Genomic DNA, 14,470 nt, shown 5'->3' on the forward strand with positions numbered 1-14,470 from the left:
GGCTCTCCGCGGGGTGCGGCGGCGGCGAAAGGCGGGGCGCTGCCGGGGGCCGGCTCCGCGCTGGCGTTGCGGAGCGCCCGGGCCGCTCGCGTGAACAGCCGCATCTCCGGGGCGCGCAGGGTGAGGAGGCTCCGCCGGGGCAGCGGCACCGCGCTCGCTCCCAGCGGGAGGATGGAGCAGCCTGGTGTCCTCCGCTCCTCGGGCGTAATCTGCTAAACGTGTGCCTGGTGTATTCTCCTGCCACCGGTTGTGGGATCTGGTAATCTCTGTTAGTCAGGGCGTGTGTACATGCAGTCGTTACACTGCTCTGCTGCTTCCAGCTGTTTTTTCCCTAAAATACCTTATGGCTGTAGCTCGTGACTGGTTTAAGCTTGGTGTATGCTTAGACCAGCTGTGGATGTGGTTGTGGTACACAGTGAGGAACCTGCCTCTGTAGTATTAACTGCATGCTCTTACCGTGCTGAATGGCAACACGTTTACCTTAGCAGATCTGGGCTTGACGTGTTCTAATACTGAAATCCATGCCAAGAACTCCCCGCCTTCCCCTTTATTTGGCTTAAATATATGCTGGCTCTTTAGGCTGTATAGCAGCTAACTATCTTAGTGATAGTCTTTTATTGATTGTTTTCCCAATATCCAAAGGTTGTAGATACCCATCTTGATTGTGCTGATGCTTCCCTGATAATTAACGAGTCAGATACACTGTACCATGGAAATAAATACCAACTGTCCGTGTGGTGGGGCAAGCATCTCAGACATCTTCTGTGTCTCCAAATGGTTTTGCAGTAACGAACCCCCACCACTCCTAGTGCCTGGATTTTACCTGTTAATTGTGAAGCTTAACGTAAAGCAATTTGATATTTGAAGTGTGCAATTGCTGGTGTAGTGAGCACTTTGTGAATCACAGATAGCAAGATAAACTGTAGTAGGGGAAGAGCTATACATTAGAAGGTGAGACACAGCCCAATAGCTTTCCCTCTTTCTTGTCCATAGTTTCTTTTCAAAGCTTATTTTATACCTGACCCTTAATGCTGTGGATTAATCTCAAAACACTTTTTCACAGACGAAATGCAGTCTTCTCAATTGCCTGCTGTCCCTATAGATGTCATATTGATAACATAAATTTATCAGAAATTGATACTGTAGTTTCAATATAACTGTGTGTCTTGGGGATTTTGGCTTGCTGGTTTGTTTTAAGAACTCAAATCTCTAAACTGCTGGGGATTTTAGGAACTTCTCTCAGCCTTGTGTGTTTTTTATTGTTTTTGGTGTGCTTTTTTGTTTAGTTGGTTTTTTAAATCACAATTTTGTTTCAAATAATGGTTAGAAGTTTTCTGAATAACACATATCCAATAGAATTTTTCTCTGAATATCTGATCTTTAAAAAACATCAATCAAAACCAAATAAGATCCCAAGAAAATTATATTTCAAGTACTGAAATAAAAATCCTTTATTTTAAAGAGAACAGTTCCTTTCAGTTGCCAAATTTTAAGTATTTAAATGGTGTGTATAAATAGCAAACGAGAAAATTCTTATTAAAAGCAGCTTTTAAGAAGGTGGGAATGCAAATTACTACTCTCAACACTTCAAGTAGTCAGATGTGGAAGTAAATGAACATATTGTATTGATGGCTTATGTGTAAAAAAGCCATTGAAGTGTATTCAGAGTTCTATAAAAGCAGTGTCATCTGAGGAAAACTGTGGCAAAGGAAATCTATTACTCATTTGATGTAGCATCATAGTTAAAATGGTAGTTTTGAAAACTGAAGAAATTACCTGGCTGCTCACACTTGTGCCTGAAGTCACATATGGAGGTGTGCAACGTTATGCTCTGCCGTAATGGTTGGGAATAGGTAGATGTATACTCCCTGCTTTCCATTGAGATAGGAAAGTTGGAGGATTGGTGTTGATGTTAATTGGAGCAGACAGGACATTATTTCAATGTGATTCATGAGGTCTAAACGGTATGCATTTAATTTTTAAATGATCTTAATTTGACAAATGTAAGAAGAATAATGCTGCTTAATTTATCACAATCTCAGGGCTTTGAATATGGGAGAACAGTCCTCTCCAATTGGTCAGGAATATTTTTGTTCCCATTTTACAGACTGGGAGAACGATGTGTCCTGTCTTTGATTCTATCACAATGACTGCCAGTATCTCAAAATGACTGTATGGGACTAGATTTTGAAATGTCCAGATATAAATCGGTGATGGAACCATGTCTGAAAATCATGAGTTTCTGTTTTCTTGTCTGCTGCTTCTTCATTTAGATGTGCCCATTGATTATATTTGAGAGTTCAGCACAAATGAGTTAATGATAACTTTTGTGAGACCAAAGAGACAACACAGTTTTGCTCTTTCTCTAAAGGCCCAGTCCTGAGTCCACTGATTTGAGGTCCAAAATTTTCTGCCTTCAGAGTTGTGAAAATAGGATCAAGTCAAACTGTAGTTTGGTAATTATTGGTGGAAGCAATTTTATGTATTGTAATCACTATTCTGTTTAGCTTCTTTAGTGTTTTAAAGTGGTAGGTGCAGGAAGCCTTTATATGAATTAAGAAAAGTAAATGCAGTGTTTGCTTTGTCACCTTTCCTTTGCTCACCTTTAAGTGTGGTTATAATCCCAGTGTACAAACTTCAGATTTCCCAATATTTTGTGCATTACATATACAAGTTGATGCAACTTACGTTTCTAAAACCTATGCAGAAGTTACCACTAAATATCACAGTATTAAAACAGTAAGGAGAATATGATAGAGTCATGGAATAGTTTGGGTTGGAAGGGATAAAGTGGTAGGTGCATGAAGCCTTTATATGAGTTAAGAAAAGGAAATGCAGTGTTTGCTTTGTCACCTTTCCTTTTCTCACCTTTAAAGTTTGGTTATAATCCCAGTGTACAAACTTCAGATTTCCCAATATTTTTGTCCATTACAAATACAAGTTAATGACAACTTACGTTTCTAAAACCTATGCAGAAGTTATCACTAAATATCACAGTATTAAAACAATAAGGAGAACATGATAGAGTCATGGAATAGTTTGGGTTGGAAGGGACCTTTAAAGGTCATCCAGTCCAACTCCCCTGCAATCCGCAGGAATATCTTCAAGTAGATCAGGTTGCTCAGAGGCCTTTCCAACTTGACCTTGAATGCTTCCAAGGATGGGGCATCTACCACCTCTCTGGGCAACTTGTGCCAGTGTCTCATCATCTGTACTGTAAAAACTTCTTAATCTAAATTGACTCACCTTCAGCTGGAAACCATTACTTATCCTCTTGAAGTCATTGTTGTTGATATCAGCTTTTGACTACAGTCCTTTCCAGTGAACAAATAAAAATCATTCTTGTCTCTCAAATTAAAATGTTTTCTGTGCTTGGGAAAACCACATTGAAGCTAAGACTTGTGAAGGTTTTGGTTCAGAAAAAACCCATGTTTAGAAAAAGTTTCTGATTTTTATGATATAGGGTTGTGTGGAATCCTAGGTGGGCACGTGTTAAAGTGGTCTGTTGCTCTCCTGTAGAGGCTGATTTAGTTTTACACTCTGTTGATACAGAAGAGTTACAGCTGGTTACCCACCCTTCTGTTCATCACCATTTCTGTGTTTCTGTATGATGCTGGTGTGTAACTGGTATGACAAAACTGAAATCCCACTAGAGAACAAAAAGCTCTGTATGTAACTTTAGTCTAGGTAGCATGCAAACCTGTCATCTGTGGTGACAGATCAACCAGCTACCAGCTCATCAACTTTTCCATAGTTCTGCCAGACAGCACTGCATCATTGATGCTTTTGCATCTTCCCAGCTTCTCAGTGATGCTCACCAAGAGCATCATCATTATTTTACCAGGTAGATACTTCTTTTAAAAGATTGAGCATTTTGCTGAAGTACTGATAAGTGGCATATTCAAAGTTTATTGAAATCAGTTAGAGGTAGACTTGTCCCTCCCTCAGCTTGCCATTTTACTAACTTACTTTTTATGGTTTCTTGACCAAGCACACAGTACAGTAATATTTGGCTGAGCTGTTACATATGCACAGAATTATTCTGTAGTACAGCTGTAGCTGTAGGTTTTAGACTGTGATAGAACCATCAGTAGCTGCCTCCTCCAAAATGACTATCCAACATGTATCTTGCTATTGTTCTGCTTTCTGTGAATCAAGCAATTGACTAAGAAAGAGACAGAAATGTGCTATGTGTCAGTTGATCTCTATGAGTAAAATAAGAAGGAAATTATGTTAAATGGTACTTCTGTTGGATGGAAAGTAAGATTTTGATGCTGCTTCAGTAAAAAGGAGATATTAGTTATATTCTTATCTTGGCACTTTGATAAGCCTGTTCTTGAGACTCTTCTGTTGCATTTCGTGATGAGGAGACTATGCTTAAATGAGCAGATTTCAGTCCTCATCCATCTTTGCCTATGCCTGAAACCACATAAATATTAATTCCTTTAAAAAAAGTCTTTACTGGTAGGCTTAAAAATCAGTTCACATGGATGAAGCTAGAGTCTGCCACTATCATCTAACTTCAGAAAAACTCTTTTTTTATTTGTTGATGTTTAAGTGTTTTCTGTTTATTTGCTTGAAAGCCTTCCTACATCTTGAAATTTGATACACTATAACATGGAAATCTTTGTGTATAAATTATAGCTGTAGTTAGCATTATGCAATACGGTAGTGTCACTAGTATTTATACTTGACAGGAGAAGTAATTTAGATGGTTTTCTACTTTTTTAAATAGCTTGTAGGTGTTACCTGTTCATTTAATTCACTATATTAAATGCCATTGGTTTTACCTTAATGTACCTTTAATAAATTTAAAAACCTGTTTGAGCAACGAAAAAGCACCAGATACAACTTTAGTGGAAATTGAAATATTAATATCAATGATACAGGGTTAATTGAATGTCAGGAAAAAAATACCATCCAGAGGATGAAAACTCCTTTACTTGTAACTTCTACATTGAGAGTAATTTCAAGGTGTTTTAAAAGTTGAAATGAGTCCTAAAATGGTGGGGGAAATGCATCCTAAAACTGCAGTTTCTAACTTAACTGTTGCTGTCATATTTGAGCACAAAATCTAAAGCAGTTTCCTGAATAATAATGAAACGAGGCATAAAAATTAATCTCCATAGAAAGTCCCTAAGGGGAAAAAAAGACAGATGACTTTGTGAAGAGCATTCTGGTGTGCAAGGAGATGAGGCATTTCTCATATTCATGTTGCTGACTAATCTTTATTTACTTATATGGAGTAAGTTTTGGTTCTTCGTTCCCTTATTTTCTTGAGCCAAGGATGTTTGATTCCACCTGCCCTTTCCACAGATCACGCATGTGAGTTGAGTGCTCTTGTTGCCAGTCTAGCTGGATTCTGATTATCTGTCAGTAACTGGTATTTTCAAAGCTTTTTTGTTAAAGTTCCAGTTAGTCTGAAAGAAAAGGAAGCTCTTTTCTTTTCAAGCTTTCAAGCAGTTCACTTCCTGCCAGTACTAAAGCTTTGTCTCTTCTGTGGCTTCATGTTGAAGCTTCTGTATTGAACTCAGCATGTTTCCCTTTTCTCTTGAACTGATGAAGAGGCAAAATTTAATGTAACAGATTCATCAGTTGGGAGTGAGGATGGGATTTATTTTGGAGATCTGAGATGTTGAAGACTTGTGTATTCTCCTCTGCTGAATATAGAACCTACATGTTGGATGTCTTGAGTTTGTGTGGTTGGGTATTGAATGGAACAGCTTCAGAGTTCTGTTAGGTATTATTTGCCTTTTGTGCTTTCAGACTTGCAACTGTATCTAGAAATGGCAGATGTATGGAAATTGAGAGATGCTGGAAGTCATCTTGTATGTGTGTGTGTATATATATATAAAATATATATACACACACATGCTGTCACACTGAATATAGACCATATGGTCAAATTAATAAAAATAATCAAAAATCAAATTAAAAGTTATTTTTATTTCATAAGTCTCAGAATATGACTGCTGTGTTGCTTGTGATTTAAAAACCTGTCTTAGGTTTTCTATGTTCAGAACTTTTTATAGACATATAATTGTATTTTATCATTGCTTACTGTTGCTGTGCCATAAATCATCAAGCCAACACAAATGGGGTCCTTGAAGTGTTAGTCATTTCTATCCTGTGCTTAATGAGTAACCTTTGACATTTCAGTAAACATCATCATGCTGGGTGCTAAGTATACTGTCTACGTTGTTATCAGATAGAGACAAGTTCTCACTCACTTTTAAAAGAAATTACTCAAAGTCAAATGCAGGAATGACACAAGAGCTACTGTCTACGTTGTTATCAGATGGAGACAAGTTCTCACTTTTAAAAGAAATTACTCAAAGTCAAATGCAGGAATGACACAAGAGAAATGTGTATTGCCTGCTCCTTCTCCACACGTGCTTTTGTTTGTAGAGAAGTAAAGGGCATGAAATCTTTCTAGTGTTCAGCAGTTCTTAACAAGCAGAAGCTGTGAGCAAGTGTTTGCAAGCTCTTATGGCATCATAACAGCTGTGATCAGCCTGCAAGGTGTTCACAGGGTGAGCCAATGTCTGAGGATAAGGACCAAGAGCTCAGCTGTGTCAGCCAGCCAGAGAAGTCCAGCACCTTCATTAGAGCTTGAAAATCTGGAACCATTTTTGCATAACTAATGTATATTTATATAAAGACAATGATAGTGAGTGAAGTCTAAAGAGTTCTAGCATGTGATGGTGGATTTCACACCAGAACATGAGAAGCAGCAGTAAATCAAATCATGACTCTTCATATTTTAGTAACATTTTACCTTATTGATTGAACATGGAGAGTAAATAAGAGTCACACATTTTAGGTTAGCAGATCTTTTTCTTTGCTCATCATCTTGCTGATCAATGGTCTGATCTAAAAATAATAAAATATGTCTCTGACATCTGTTTGAAGTAGATTGCTTAAATAGTGTGTTCAGCTTTTTTTGTTTTGCTCTGCCTTTTTAACAGTGGGGATTGGCACACCTGAGGAAGGGCTGCAGTAGGCTACATAAGTACCATATCTATTAAAATATTTCATTGGAAGACTATTAAAGATATACTCCTAAATAATATAAAGCTATTGAAAGCCCAGTGTTTTGTATGAAAAGGGCATGACTATAGTACCAGGGTACCCTTAGTAATTGTCTTTATTTCCAAATAAAACTGAATGTTTTCTAGATTTTGGGGTTTTTTTAAGAATTGTATTCTCTGTCAGCACTTTTCTACATATTAAAATAGTTATACTTTTCTGGAGGAGATCTGCCTCTGTCTAAAAAGTAACCTGAACTGCCTACATCCTTAAAAGGAAAAACCTCAATCAAGAATCACTCTTCTATTGCACAATTGTTACAATACAGTATGAAAAATCTACTGTCACCCTTTCTCCTCAGAATTTACAAGCTAATTTTAAAATATCAAGGGAAGTAAGAGATGGGAGTAAAAAACATGAAATGAAATCAAAGGGAAAAGGCTCTTAGTAGAGTGTTGCTGTTCAGTGTTTCTCCACAGAGAGAGAGCTCTACCTGCTTCTTTCAGTGTGATGCCAGAGAAATGTTGGGCATTCATGAGTTTAAGTTGGGCATCCTTTAGGAAAGATTTGGGCAGAAAGGAGAGGTGAGAAATAAATGGGAAGGGAAAGAAATCAGCTGCTCTTCTAGGCCAAAGTAAAACTGAGTACACTCAAGGTGATTTGAAACTGGTGCAGAGCAAGGCTGAGAGATGAGGTGAGGTGGAGCAGGAGAACGAAGCTGTGACTGGGGCAGTAAAAAAGGCAGTAAAAAGGGTGTTCCCCATTTGCTGTCATGTTCCAGCTAGGCTGCCACAGGAAGACTCATGCCACTGATACCAATTGTTAGCAAAATGCTTTTGGTAGATCTCAACTATTCTAAATTTGCTTTGACTGATGTCAAACACTGAACTTCTTGTACAAATATTTGTAGTGACGTGTACATGTGCTTCCCCTACATCTGAGCTTGTGTTAGACTACAATGGGGTTCTGGATAATTAACTTCTGGTATATTTTCTGTTTATATCAAATGTGATGGGAAGATTTGTGGCAACAGGGTCAGTAAAAACCTTAACTTCACAGCTTTTCTAGAAGTAGCATTGGAGGGAGTAGCTGGGACAGTGTTCTCAGACCTGGGGTGTGCTCACTGGGGTGTCGGGTGCAGGGCCAGCAGTTGGACTTCTGTGATCCCTGTAGGTCTCTTCCAGTTTGGGATAATCTACAATTCTATGACCCATCTTCACACTGACCACTGAGAGTGCTGTGCTTTGTAAGGGGAGATGTAATGTTTTGGTGTGTGCACAGGTTTTGCTTATTTTCATTGAACTGTGACCCCTTCCACAGATTTCTTGTGAAGGAGCATGGGAGAAGTGAAGGAGGATGACAGATCTGGAATGAACTTTCTGCATCATTGTTTGGATAATTTATTAATGGAAACCTTACAAATTACAAAGTTTGAAATAAACTAGAAGTAGAAATGAAACATTTTTCAAAAATCCCTTCAGTAAATGTTTATTTACTATTAACTGATATGCAGAAACAACTTCAGTATTAATTTCCGACACTGAGGATGAGTGAGATCAGTTCAAGGCTGTTATACCCTGAATTTGCAGACAGCTCATTGTAATTAAGAAATAAACCTCATAGTTGTTGTTTTGATTTTCCCCTGATGCTTTGCCTGTGGGTCAGAAATGTGTTCTTGATGCCTGTTGTCTATAGGCACTAGAAGGTTTAAATAGCATTGTGCCTATTAACAGAAGTTGTTTGCATTGGTGCAAAAATTTCCCACCAAAGCTGATTTAGTGTTCCAGCATAAAAGGGCTGTGAAATTACAAGGCTGTTAATAGATGAGAAAACAACTATATGTACCATGAAGGTGATTATGACCACGGGAAACTTGTATCAAAATTGCTTTAGGTCATAATGTTATATTATGGAAACTTTTAAAAGGTTATTTCCTTAAACTGTTAACAAAACTGGTCTTCTGTTATGGTTTCAGCTCCTAGGGACAAAACCTTAAGTATGGTATCTACTTTGTCTGCACAATAAAACGAGCACTTCTCCTGATAGTTATCCTGGGAGCTGAGCATCTTGTTCCGTTTGAGTACAAAGGCATAGTTCATTACTAATGGGAAAACAAACTTTCTCTACCATAGCAATTCAAATTGAGCTCTCTGCTAAGTAGTGCCCATTAAAAAAATCTATCATTTGCAGGAATTACTGTTTTAGCCCTTTTAAATGTTTCAATGCTTTTTCTTACACGGGGTGAGATTTACATATGTTAAAAAAGAAGGGCAGGAAAGGACACTCTTTCAGAAAGATTATCTTTCTGGGGAAGTACACAGCTAAAATTGGACAGTAGATGAGCTGTATAGGCCTAAGGGGCAATGATAACAGAATTAGTAGAAATAAAGATTTGTTGTTTCCTGCTTGCTGAAATAACTCATCTGTTTTGGGAAATATGTAGATGACACTCCCTGCAGTGTAATTTATTATGTACAGTTTTTGAGGATTCCCAGATTATATCCAAATTCACTTTTCCCCTTCTGGTATGCAGTTAATGGGGAAATAAAGCAGATCTGTTTTATCTGCTTCTGCTGCTTGGTCTTAGAATTCTGAGAGCTGTTCACTCATCTCTGAAAGTGCATTGCTCTCTACAGTGCAGGAATGTTCTTCCCTCTTGGGTGCCTTTTTATCCTCTCCAGTTCTTCCCTCCTTCCACACACCCATCAGTGGTGTTTGGGAAGATCCCTCAGGACCTGTAAGGTGGGTATCCAGCAGTGGCAGAGTAAGATAGCTCTAAATAGTCAGGTGTCAGATTTTTTAGCAGAACAGTTTCTGAATCAGGACTACAAAGTACCAAGTGCCTGTGGCACATTCATATATAGGCAGCTGTGTCCTGCTTGGGATCTTACCCTTCTAGGTTTTCAAAGCAGCAAAGCTGACCTAAATCTATACTCTCTCAATGGTTTTTCTATTACATGGAGGCTTTCTTTATAAACAGAATAAAAAAAACCAAAAAACCATAAATGCTCTGTTGCAGTTTTAAACTCTTGGGTCAACTTGTAAACTTCTCCAAGAAGATTGTGGGTGGGTGGGGAATTATTTTTAGAATCAGAGATCTGCAATGCCAAGTATGCATCCACTTCTGTGTTTTCTTAGTTATGACTAAAAGACTAAAGATACCTCTTCTAAATCTTTCTCTTTACATTCCCTGAGCAGCTTAGATGAAGTTCTTTGCTATGGACGAGCAGTTTAAAAATTGTACAAGATTAAGGGGATAATATGGGGGTCAGACATAGGGTTTTCTATACCATATCCAAAAAATTGATCTTCTAGTTCAGTGTCATGTTTCTAGACTGCAGTTTTCTAACAAACCCATAAACAAGGATTGTTTTTTGACCTGGCTACTCTTCATTGATGGTAGAGGTGTGGCCAGACACAGGAAGGTTCAGCTTGGTGTACAGGTCCTGCTGTTAGTGTACCTCTAGTCTGAACAAAGGCATAGCTGTAGAGTACAAATACCTATATTTGGAGAATGTGCCTCTAAATAAATGAGCATTCATTCAAATTATGAATCTAAGGATGGATAGCATTAGCTAAATATAATTCTCCTGGAAATTAGTGCTTTGTAATGAATGGCATTCAAGATGACAATTGTGCATTTGAATTCTCAATACTGTGGACTTGCTGGAATTTTATTTCACTGAAAAAAGAAATTAATTAAAATCAGTTAATTCCTCATTTGCAGTGATAGAGACAAAACAATTTCAAAGCATATCAGATAAAAATTGTTTCCATAGTAAAAGGTGTTGGTAGAATGATGAAAGGAACTTAGCAACAAGTTGTTCTGAATATTTAAAACAATCCAAACTTTGACTTAGTTTTTGCACAACAATTTCACCTTCCCTTCAACTTGCCTAATGGAACTGAAGCCCTAATTTGCAATGGTAAGGTGAATGACTAGAGTTTTAAGGTCTTTTTCTGAATGAAATTTAAATGTAAGTCTTATCTGTGCAGTTCTTGAGGCAATGGACTTTTGAGCTATTATTTCTACATTTAAAAATGTTGATAAATTTTTCAGGTTTGGATAAGAGGGAAAAGTAAGTATTTGTAGCCTTCAGCCTTGGAGTGCTAGCTTTCCTGGGAGATGAAGTGAAAACAGCAGGTCTTAGTATCACATTTGTTTATTATGCATTGTGGATCACATTGCTGCTCACACTTCTCACATCTGTTTAATTTTTAAAAGGCATTTAATTTTAAAGGCATTTAATTAATCTTTAGAAATATTCAGGAGAATAACTGGTTTGTGTTTTGAGGGTCACTGACACAACTCCCCTAATTTTTCTTCAGCACCTAATGCTTTGCATGCTATGAAGTAAATAATTTCTGTGCCCAAACCAGCTTATGTTACTGTACTTCTTCAGCAGAGGAAGTATCCGATAGAAAATGCTGGTTGCATATGTGTGCCATCCTCAACAGAATCTGGTGTTGTTTTCCAACATATTTTTACTGTTCATGAAATCATTCATACACTTAACTTTGAAAAAGTGCCTTGTTTATTTCAAATAAATCCAGGAAAGTCATAAAGCTTAACTCTTATCTTTTCCATCATGGGGTAACATTCCTGTTAATAGAAAAGTTTCACAGCGGAGGACCAGTGAAGTCTGCAAAACTTCTTTCTTGTTCTTTCTCATATGTGAAGAGGTATCTATATCAGTATTCAAACAGCATGTCCAGAGACACTGAATATGCTGCTATTAAATAGTGAAAATTAGTGATCATAAAGTGAAACTGTGTGTACTTGGATGTACTTAACGTGAGTCATATAGCTGGCACTGGTACTGAATCAAGTGCAGTATTACTGTGAAATGATTGATATGTTGCTTTTATAACAGCATAACAGCTGAAGTGTTTTTTCAGCATCATTTGGAAATGGATAGAAACTTTATTTTTGGTTGTCATAATATTCCACTTTAAAATAAATGTACCACCCAACAATGATGAATTTGTACTCTTTTTTTGAATCAGGCTGATATTTTTGGATTGCTTGTGCTCTAAGCTCCATGGTAAAACTGAACTTTTACTTGCCTTATGCTTGGCTTTTTAATTTGGGCAGTCTTTTGCATTGTGCAGTAAGTTTGGTGGTCACTAGGAATAGTGTGTAAGAGTAGCTAATGCATCATTTGTCTAACTTCTAATAGTATATTTTGGGGTTTAATGAGTTATAGTATGACTAAGAACCACTAGCTGTAAATCAGTAAACGTTAAATGAAATCTGGGGACTTCAGTTTTGAACTCTCTCTTAAATGTTAGCCAAGGTATATGCCTGGTGTCCTTCTAAAATGGGTCTATGGTTGAGACCAACACATCAACAATTTCTTCATTCCATCTACACTGACAGTTTTTTTAATTACACCTTTGTTAGATCTTCCTACACACTCCAGAGATACCAATATAATTGTTGTTTTGGAAATCAGCTCTTCAGCTTGATCTTGTGAGCAGAGGGCAACTTCATATTTAGGAGAAAAGCCAAGGTTGTCAGGTCTGGGATGCAGAGAACAGCCCTGTAGTTCTGAGTAGCCTGGCAGGATGGAAGGCAGCTACCATGGACAATGTATCTTTGGTGAGCGTGCAGTCTTCTCCACACCAAATAATCAAGAATTTAGGAATTGTCATTCTCCCCCAGGTTGTAAGTGTTTCCAGTGACTTCCTTTCCCCCAACTGTATTTGTTGTTTAAGTTACAGCAATTCAGTAGTAGATATTTGGATGATGTGAAAGTAAAGAGTTTTTAGTTTTCCTCCTCCCAGATCTCCTATTTTAATTTTTTAAGTGGAGATCATTTAGTCCATAGCCCATTTTGAGTCTCTTTACAACTCTAAAGGCTGAAGTTTTTGCAAGAGTCTTCTTCATATGAGCTTTCATTGCTATTTCCTGATGCCAGTGGGGAAAAAATGTAACATAACAGACTCCTTTTAGGCTGAGAAAAAAAATTATGTACATCTTAAACATTTGTTTCTATTTGCATGTTAGAATTGAAATGTATGAACACAAATACAACACGTTTGTCGTCTTTTAAATTTGTTAAAATGTCAGTAAAGTAGTAAATATTTGATTCTGTTTTCTGGCAGACTGGGGGCAGACAGTAGCTGCCTTCCAATTAGTAAAAGCCCTCCTACAGAACTGTGAAAGGTATTCTCAGTCTTCATCAGCTTTTAATTTTACATTATGGAAGTGACAATGGCCCACGTCCTCATTAGCCTTCTGCTTGTTTGCTTATAAGCAACTCTCAGCTCATATTCTTTTCAGTTTTGTTTGAGCAATAATGCTTTTTTCTACAAAAACATTTCTTGTACTTTTTTCACAATTGGTGTTCAATTTTTGTTTCATAAATTCTCATAACTTTGTAAGAAGCCTCACTTTCCCTTCCAATATTTGGGTTCTTTTTGCCTATGCTGCAAACGTTGAGGAGTTTTATGTTGTGTGTCGTGGATGCAAGTGTTAGAATTCATACAGATATTGCTGTTTTCTTTGTGCACATGTTAGATGTCAAGGTCTTGGCTTACTGCTTAGTCTGATACTATGTACCAGTAGTAGAGCACAATGACAATTATAGTTTACATTCTAGTCTTAGAGTCAGGAAAAATATTTGGGTACTTTGGTCTGGGGAAGAACAAATTACCCAAAAAGCATTTTCCTAAGATACTGATTTCCTAAGACTGCTGGTTAAGTGAAGCATCCTAGTATGGAAATTTAATCTTGAATGGTGGAGCTAAGTTACACTGTATCAACTTTAAAAAAGAACTGACTGAGAAGTTGTAAATATGGTGCTGCATAAGACCCTAATACTCTGGCGGTTTTAGAGAGAGATTTAGAACTGTTTGCTTTTTGAGAGGAAAATATTGTGACAGCTGTGCTTAAACATGTTTTATGTGTTTAAAAATTCTTAAGGCAGAGTTAAAGGGGAAAAAAATCAAGAGATGCCCAAAACAGGCAGTTGGACATTAGTTCAGAGGAAGCTGAGACAGCTCTTTGAAGCTACATGGATGTAAATCAAATCCTGCCACAGATCAAAACACTTTCAGGTTTCCTGTAATTTGCAAATTCTAAATTTAATAGTTTTATTTTTCTAAGAGTAGACAGACTTTGTGCACACAGGCTTGTATACATGTGGTGCCTTGAAGCCTTTCAAGTGTTTGTGTGTCCAGTGAATTGTACTCAAAGATCACTTTCCATCCCTCATCCCCCAACTCCCTCCTGACAAAACAGGTGCCATACAAATACCTTGTCCTTTGTCAATATTTGTAGCTGTCCTCACAGTGATAACTTCAGAGTAATGGATGAGCATTTGTCTCTGTGAATTCCTCTTTTTCTCTTGGGGTGGGAATGTCTCATTAATAGAGACAACAAAAAAATGGTATTACTTGCCATGAAATGTTCAGTATTTAAGGACTGTGTACTGGA

At 37.5% G+C, this 14,470-nt stretch overlaps 1 protein-coding gene across 5 annotated transcripts in view; it reads left to right on the forward strand.

Annotated features, from left to right (window-relative positions):
• TENM1 (teneurin transmembrane protein 1) overlaps positions 1-14,470 on the forward strand; it is a 782,308-nt gene that overhangs the window by 478,231 nt on the left and 289,607 nt on the right. The gene's annotated exons all lie outside the window — the stretch shown is intronic.

The sequence above is a fragment of the Passer montanus genome, unplaced genomic scaffold, assembly GCF_014805655.1.
Source record: "Passer montanus isolate IOZ18808 unplaced genomic scaffold, ASM1480565v1 scaffold38, whole genome shotgun sequence".
Taxonomy (NCBI): domain Eukaryota; kingdom Metazoa; phylum Chordata; class Aves; order Passeriformes; family Passeridae; genus Passer; species Passer montanus.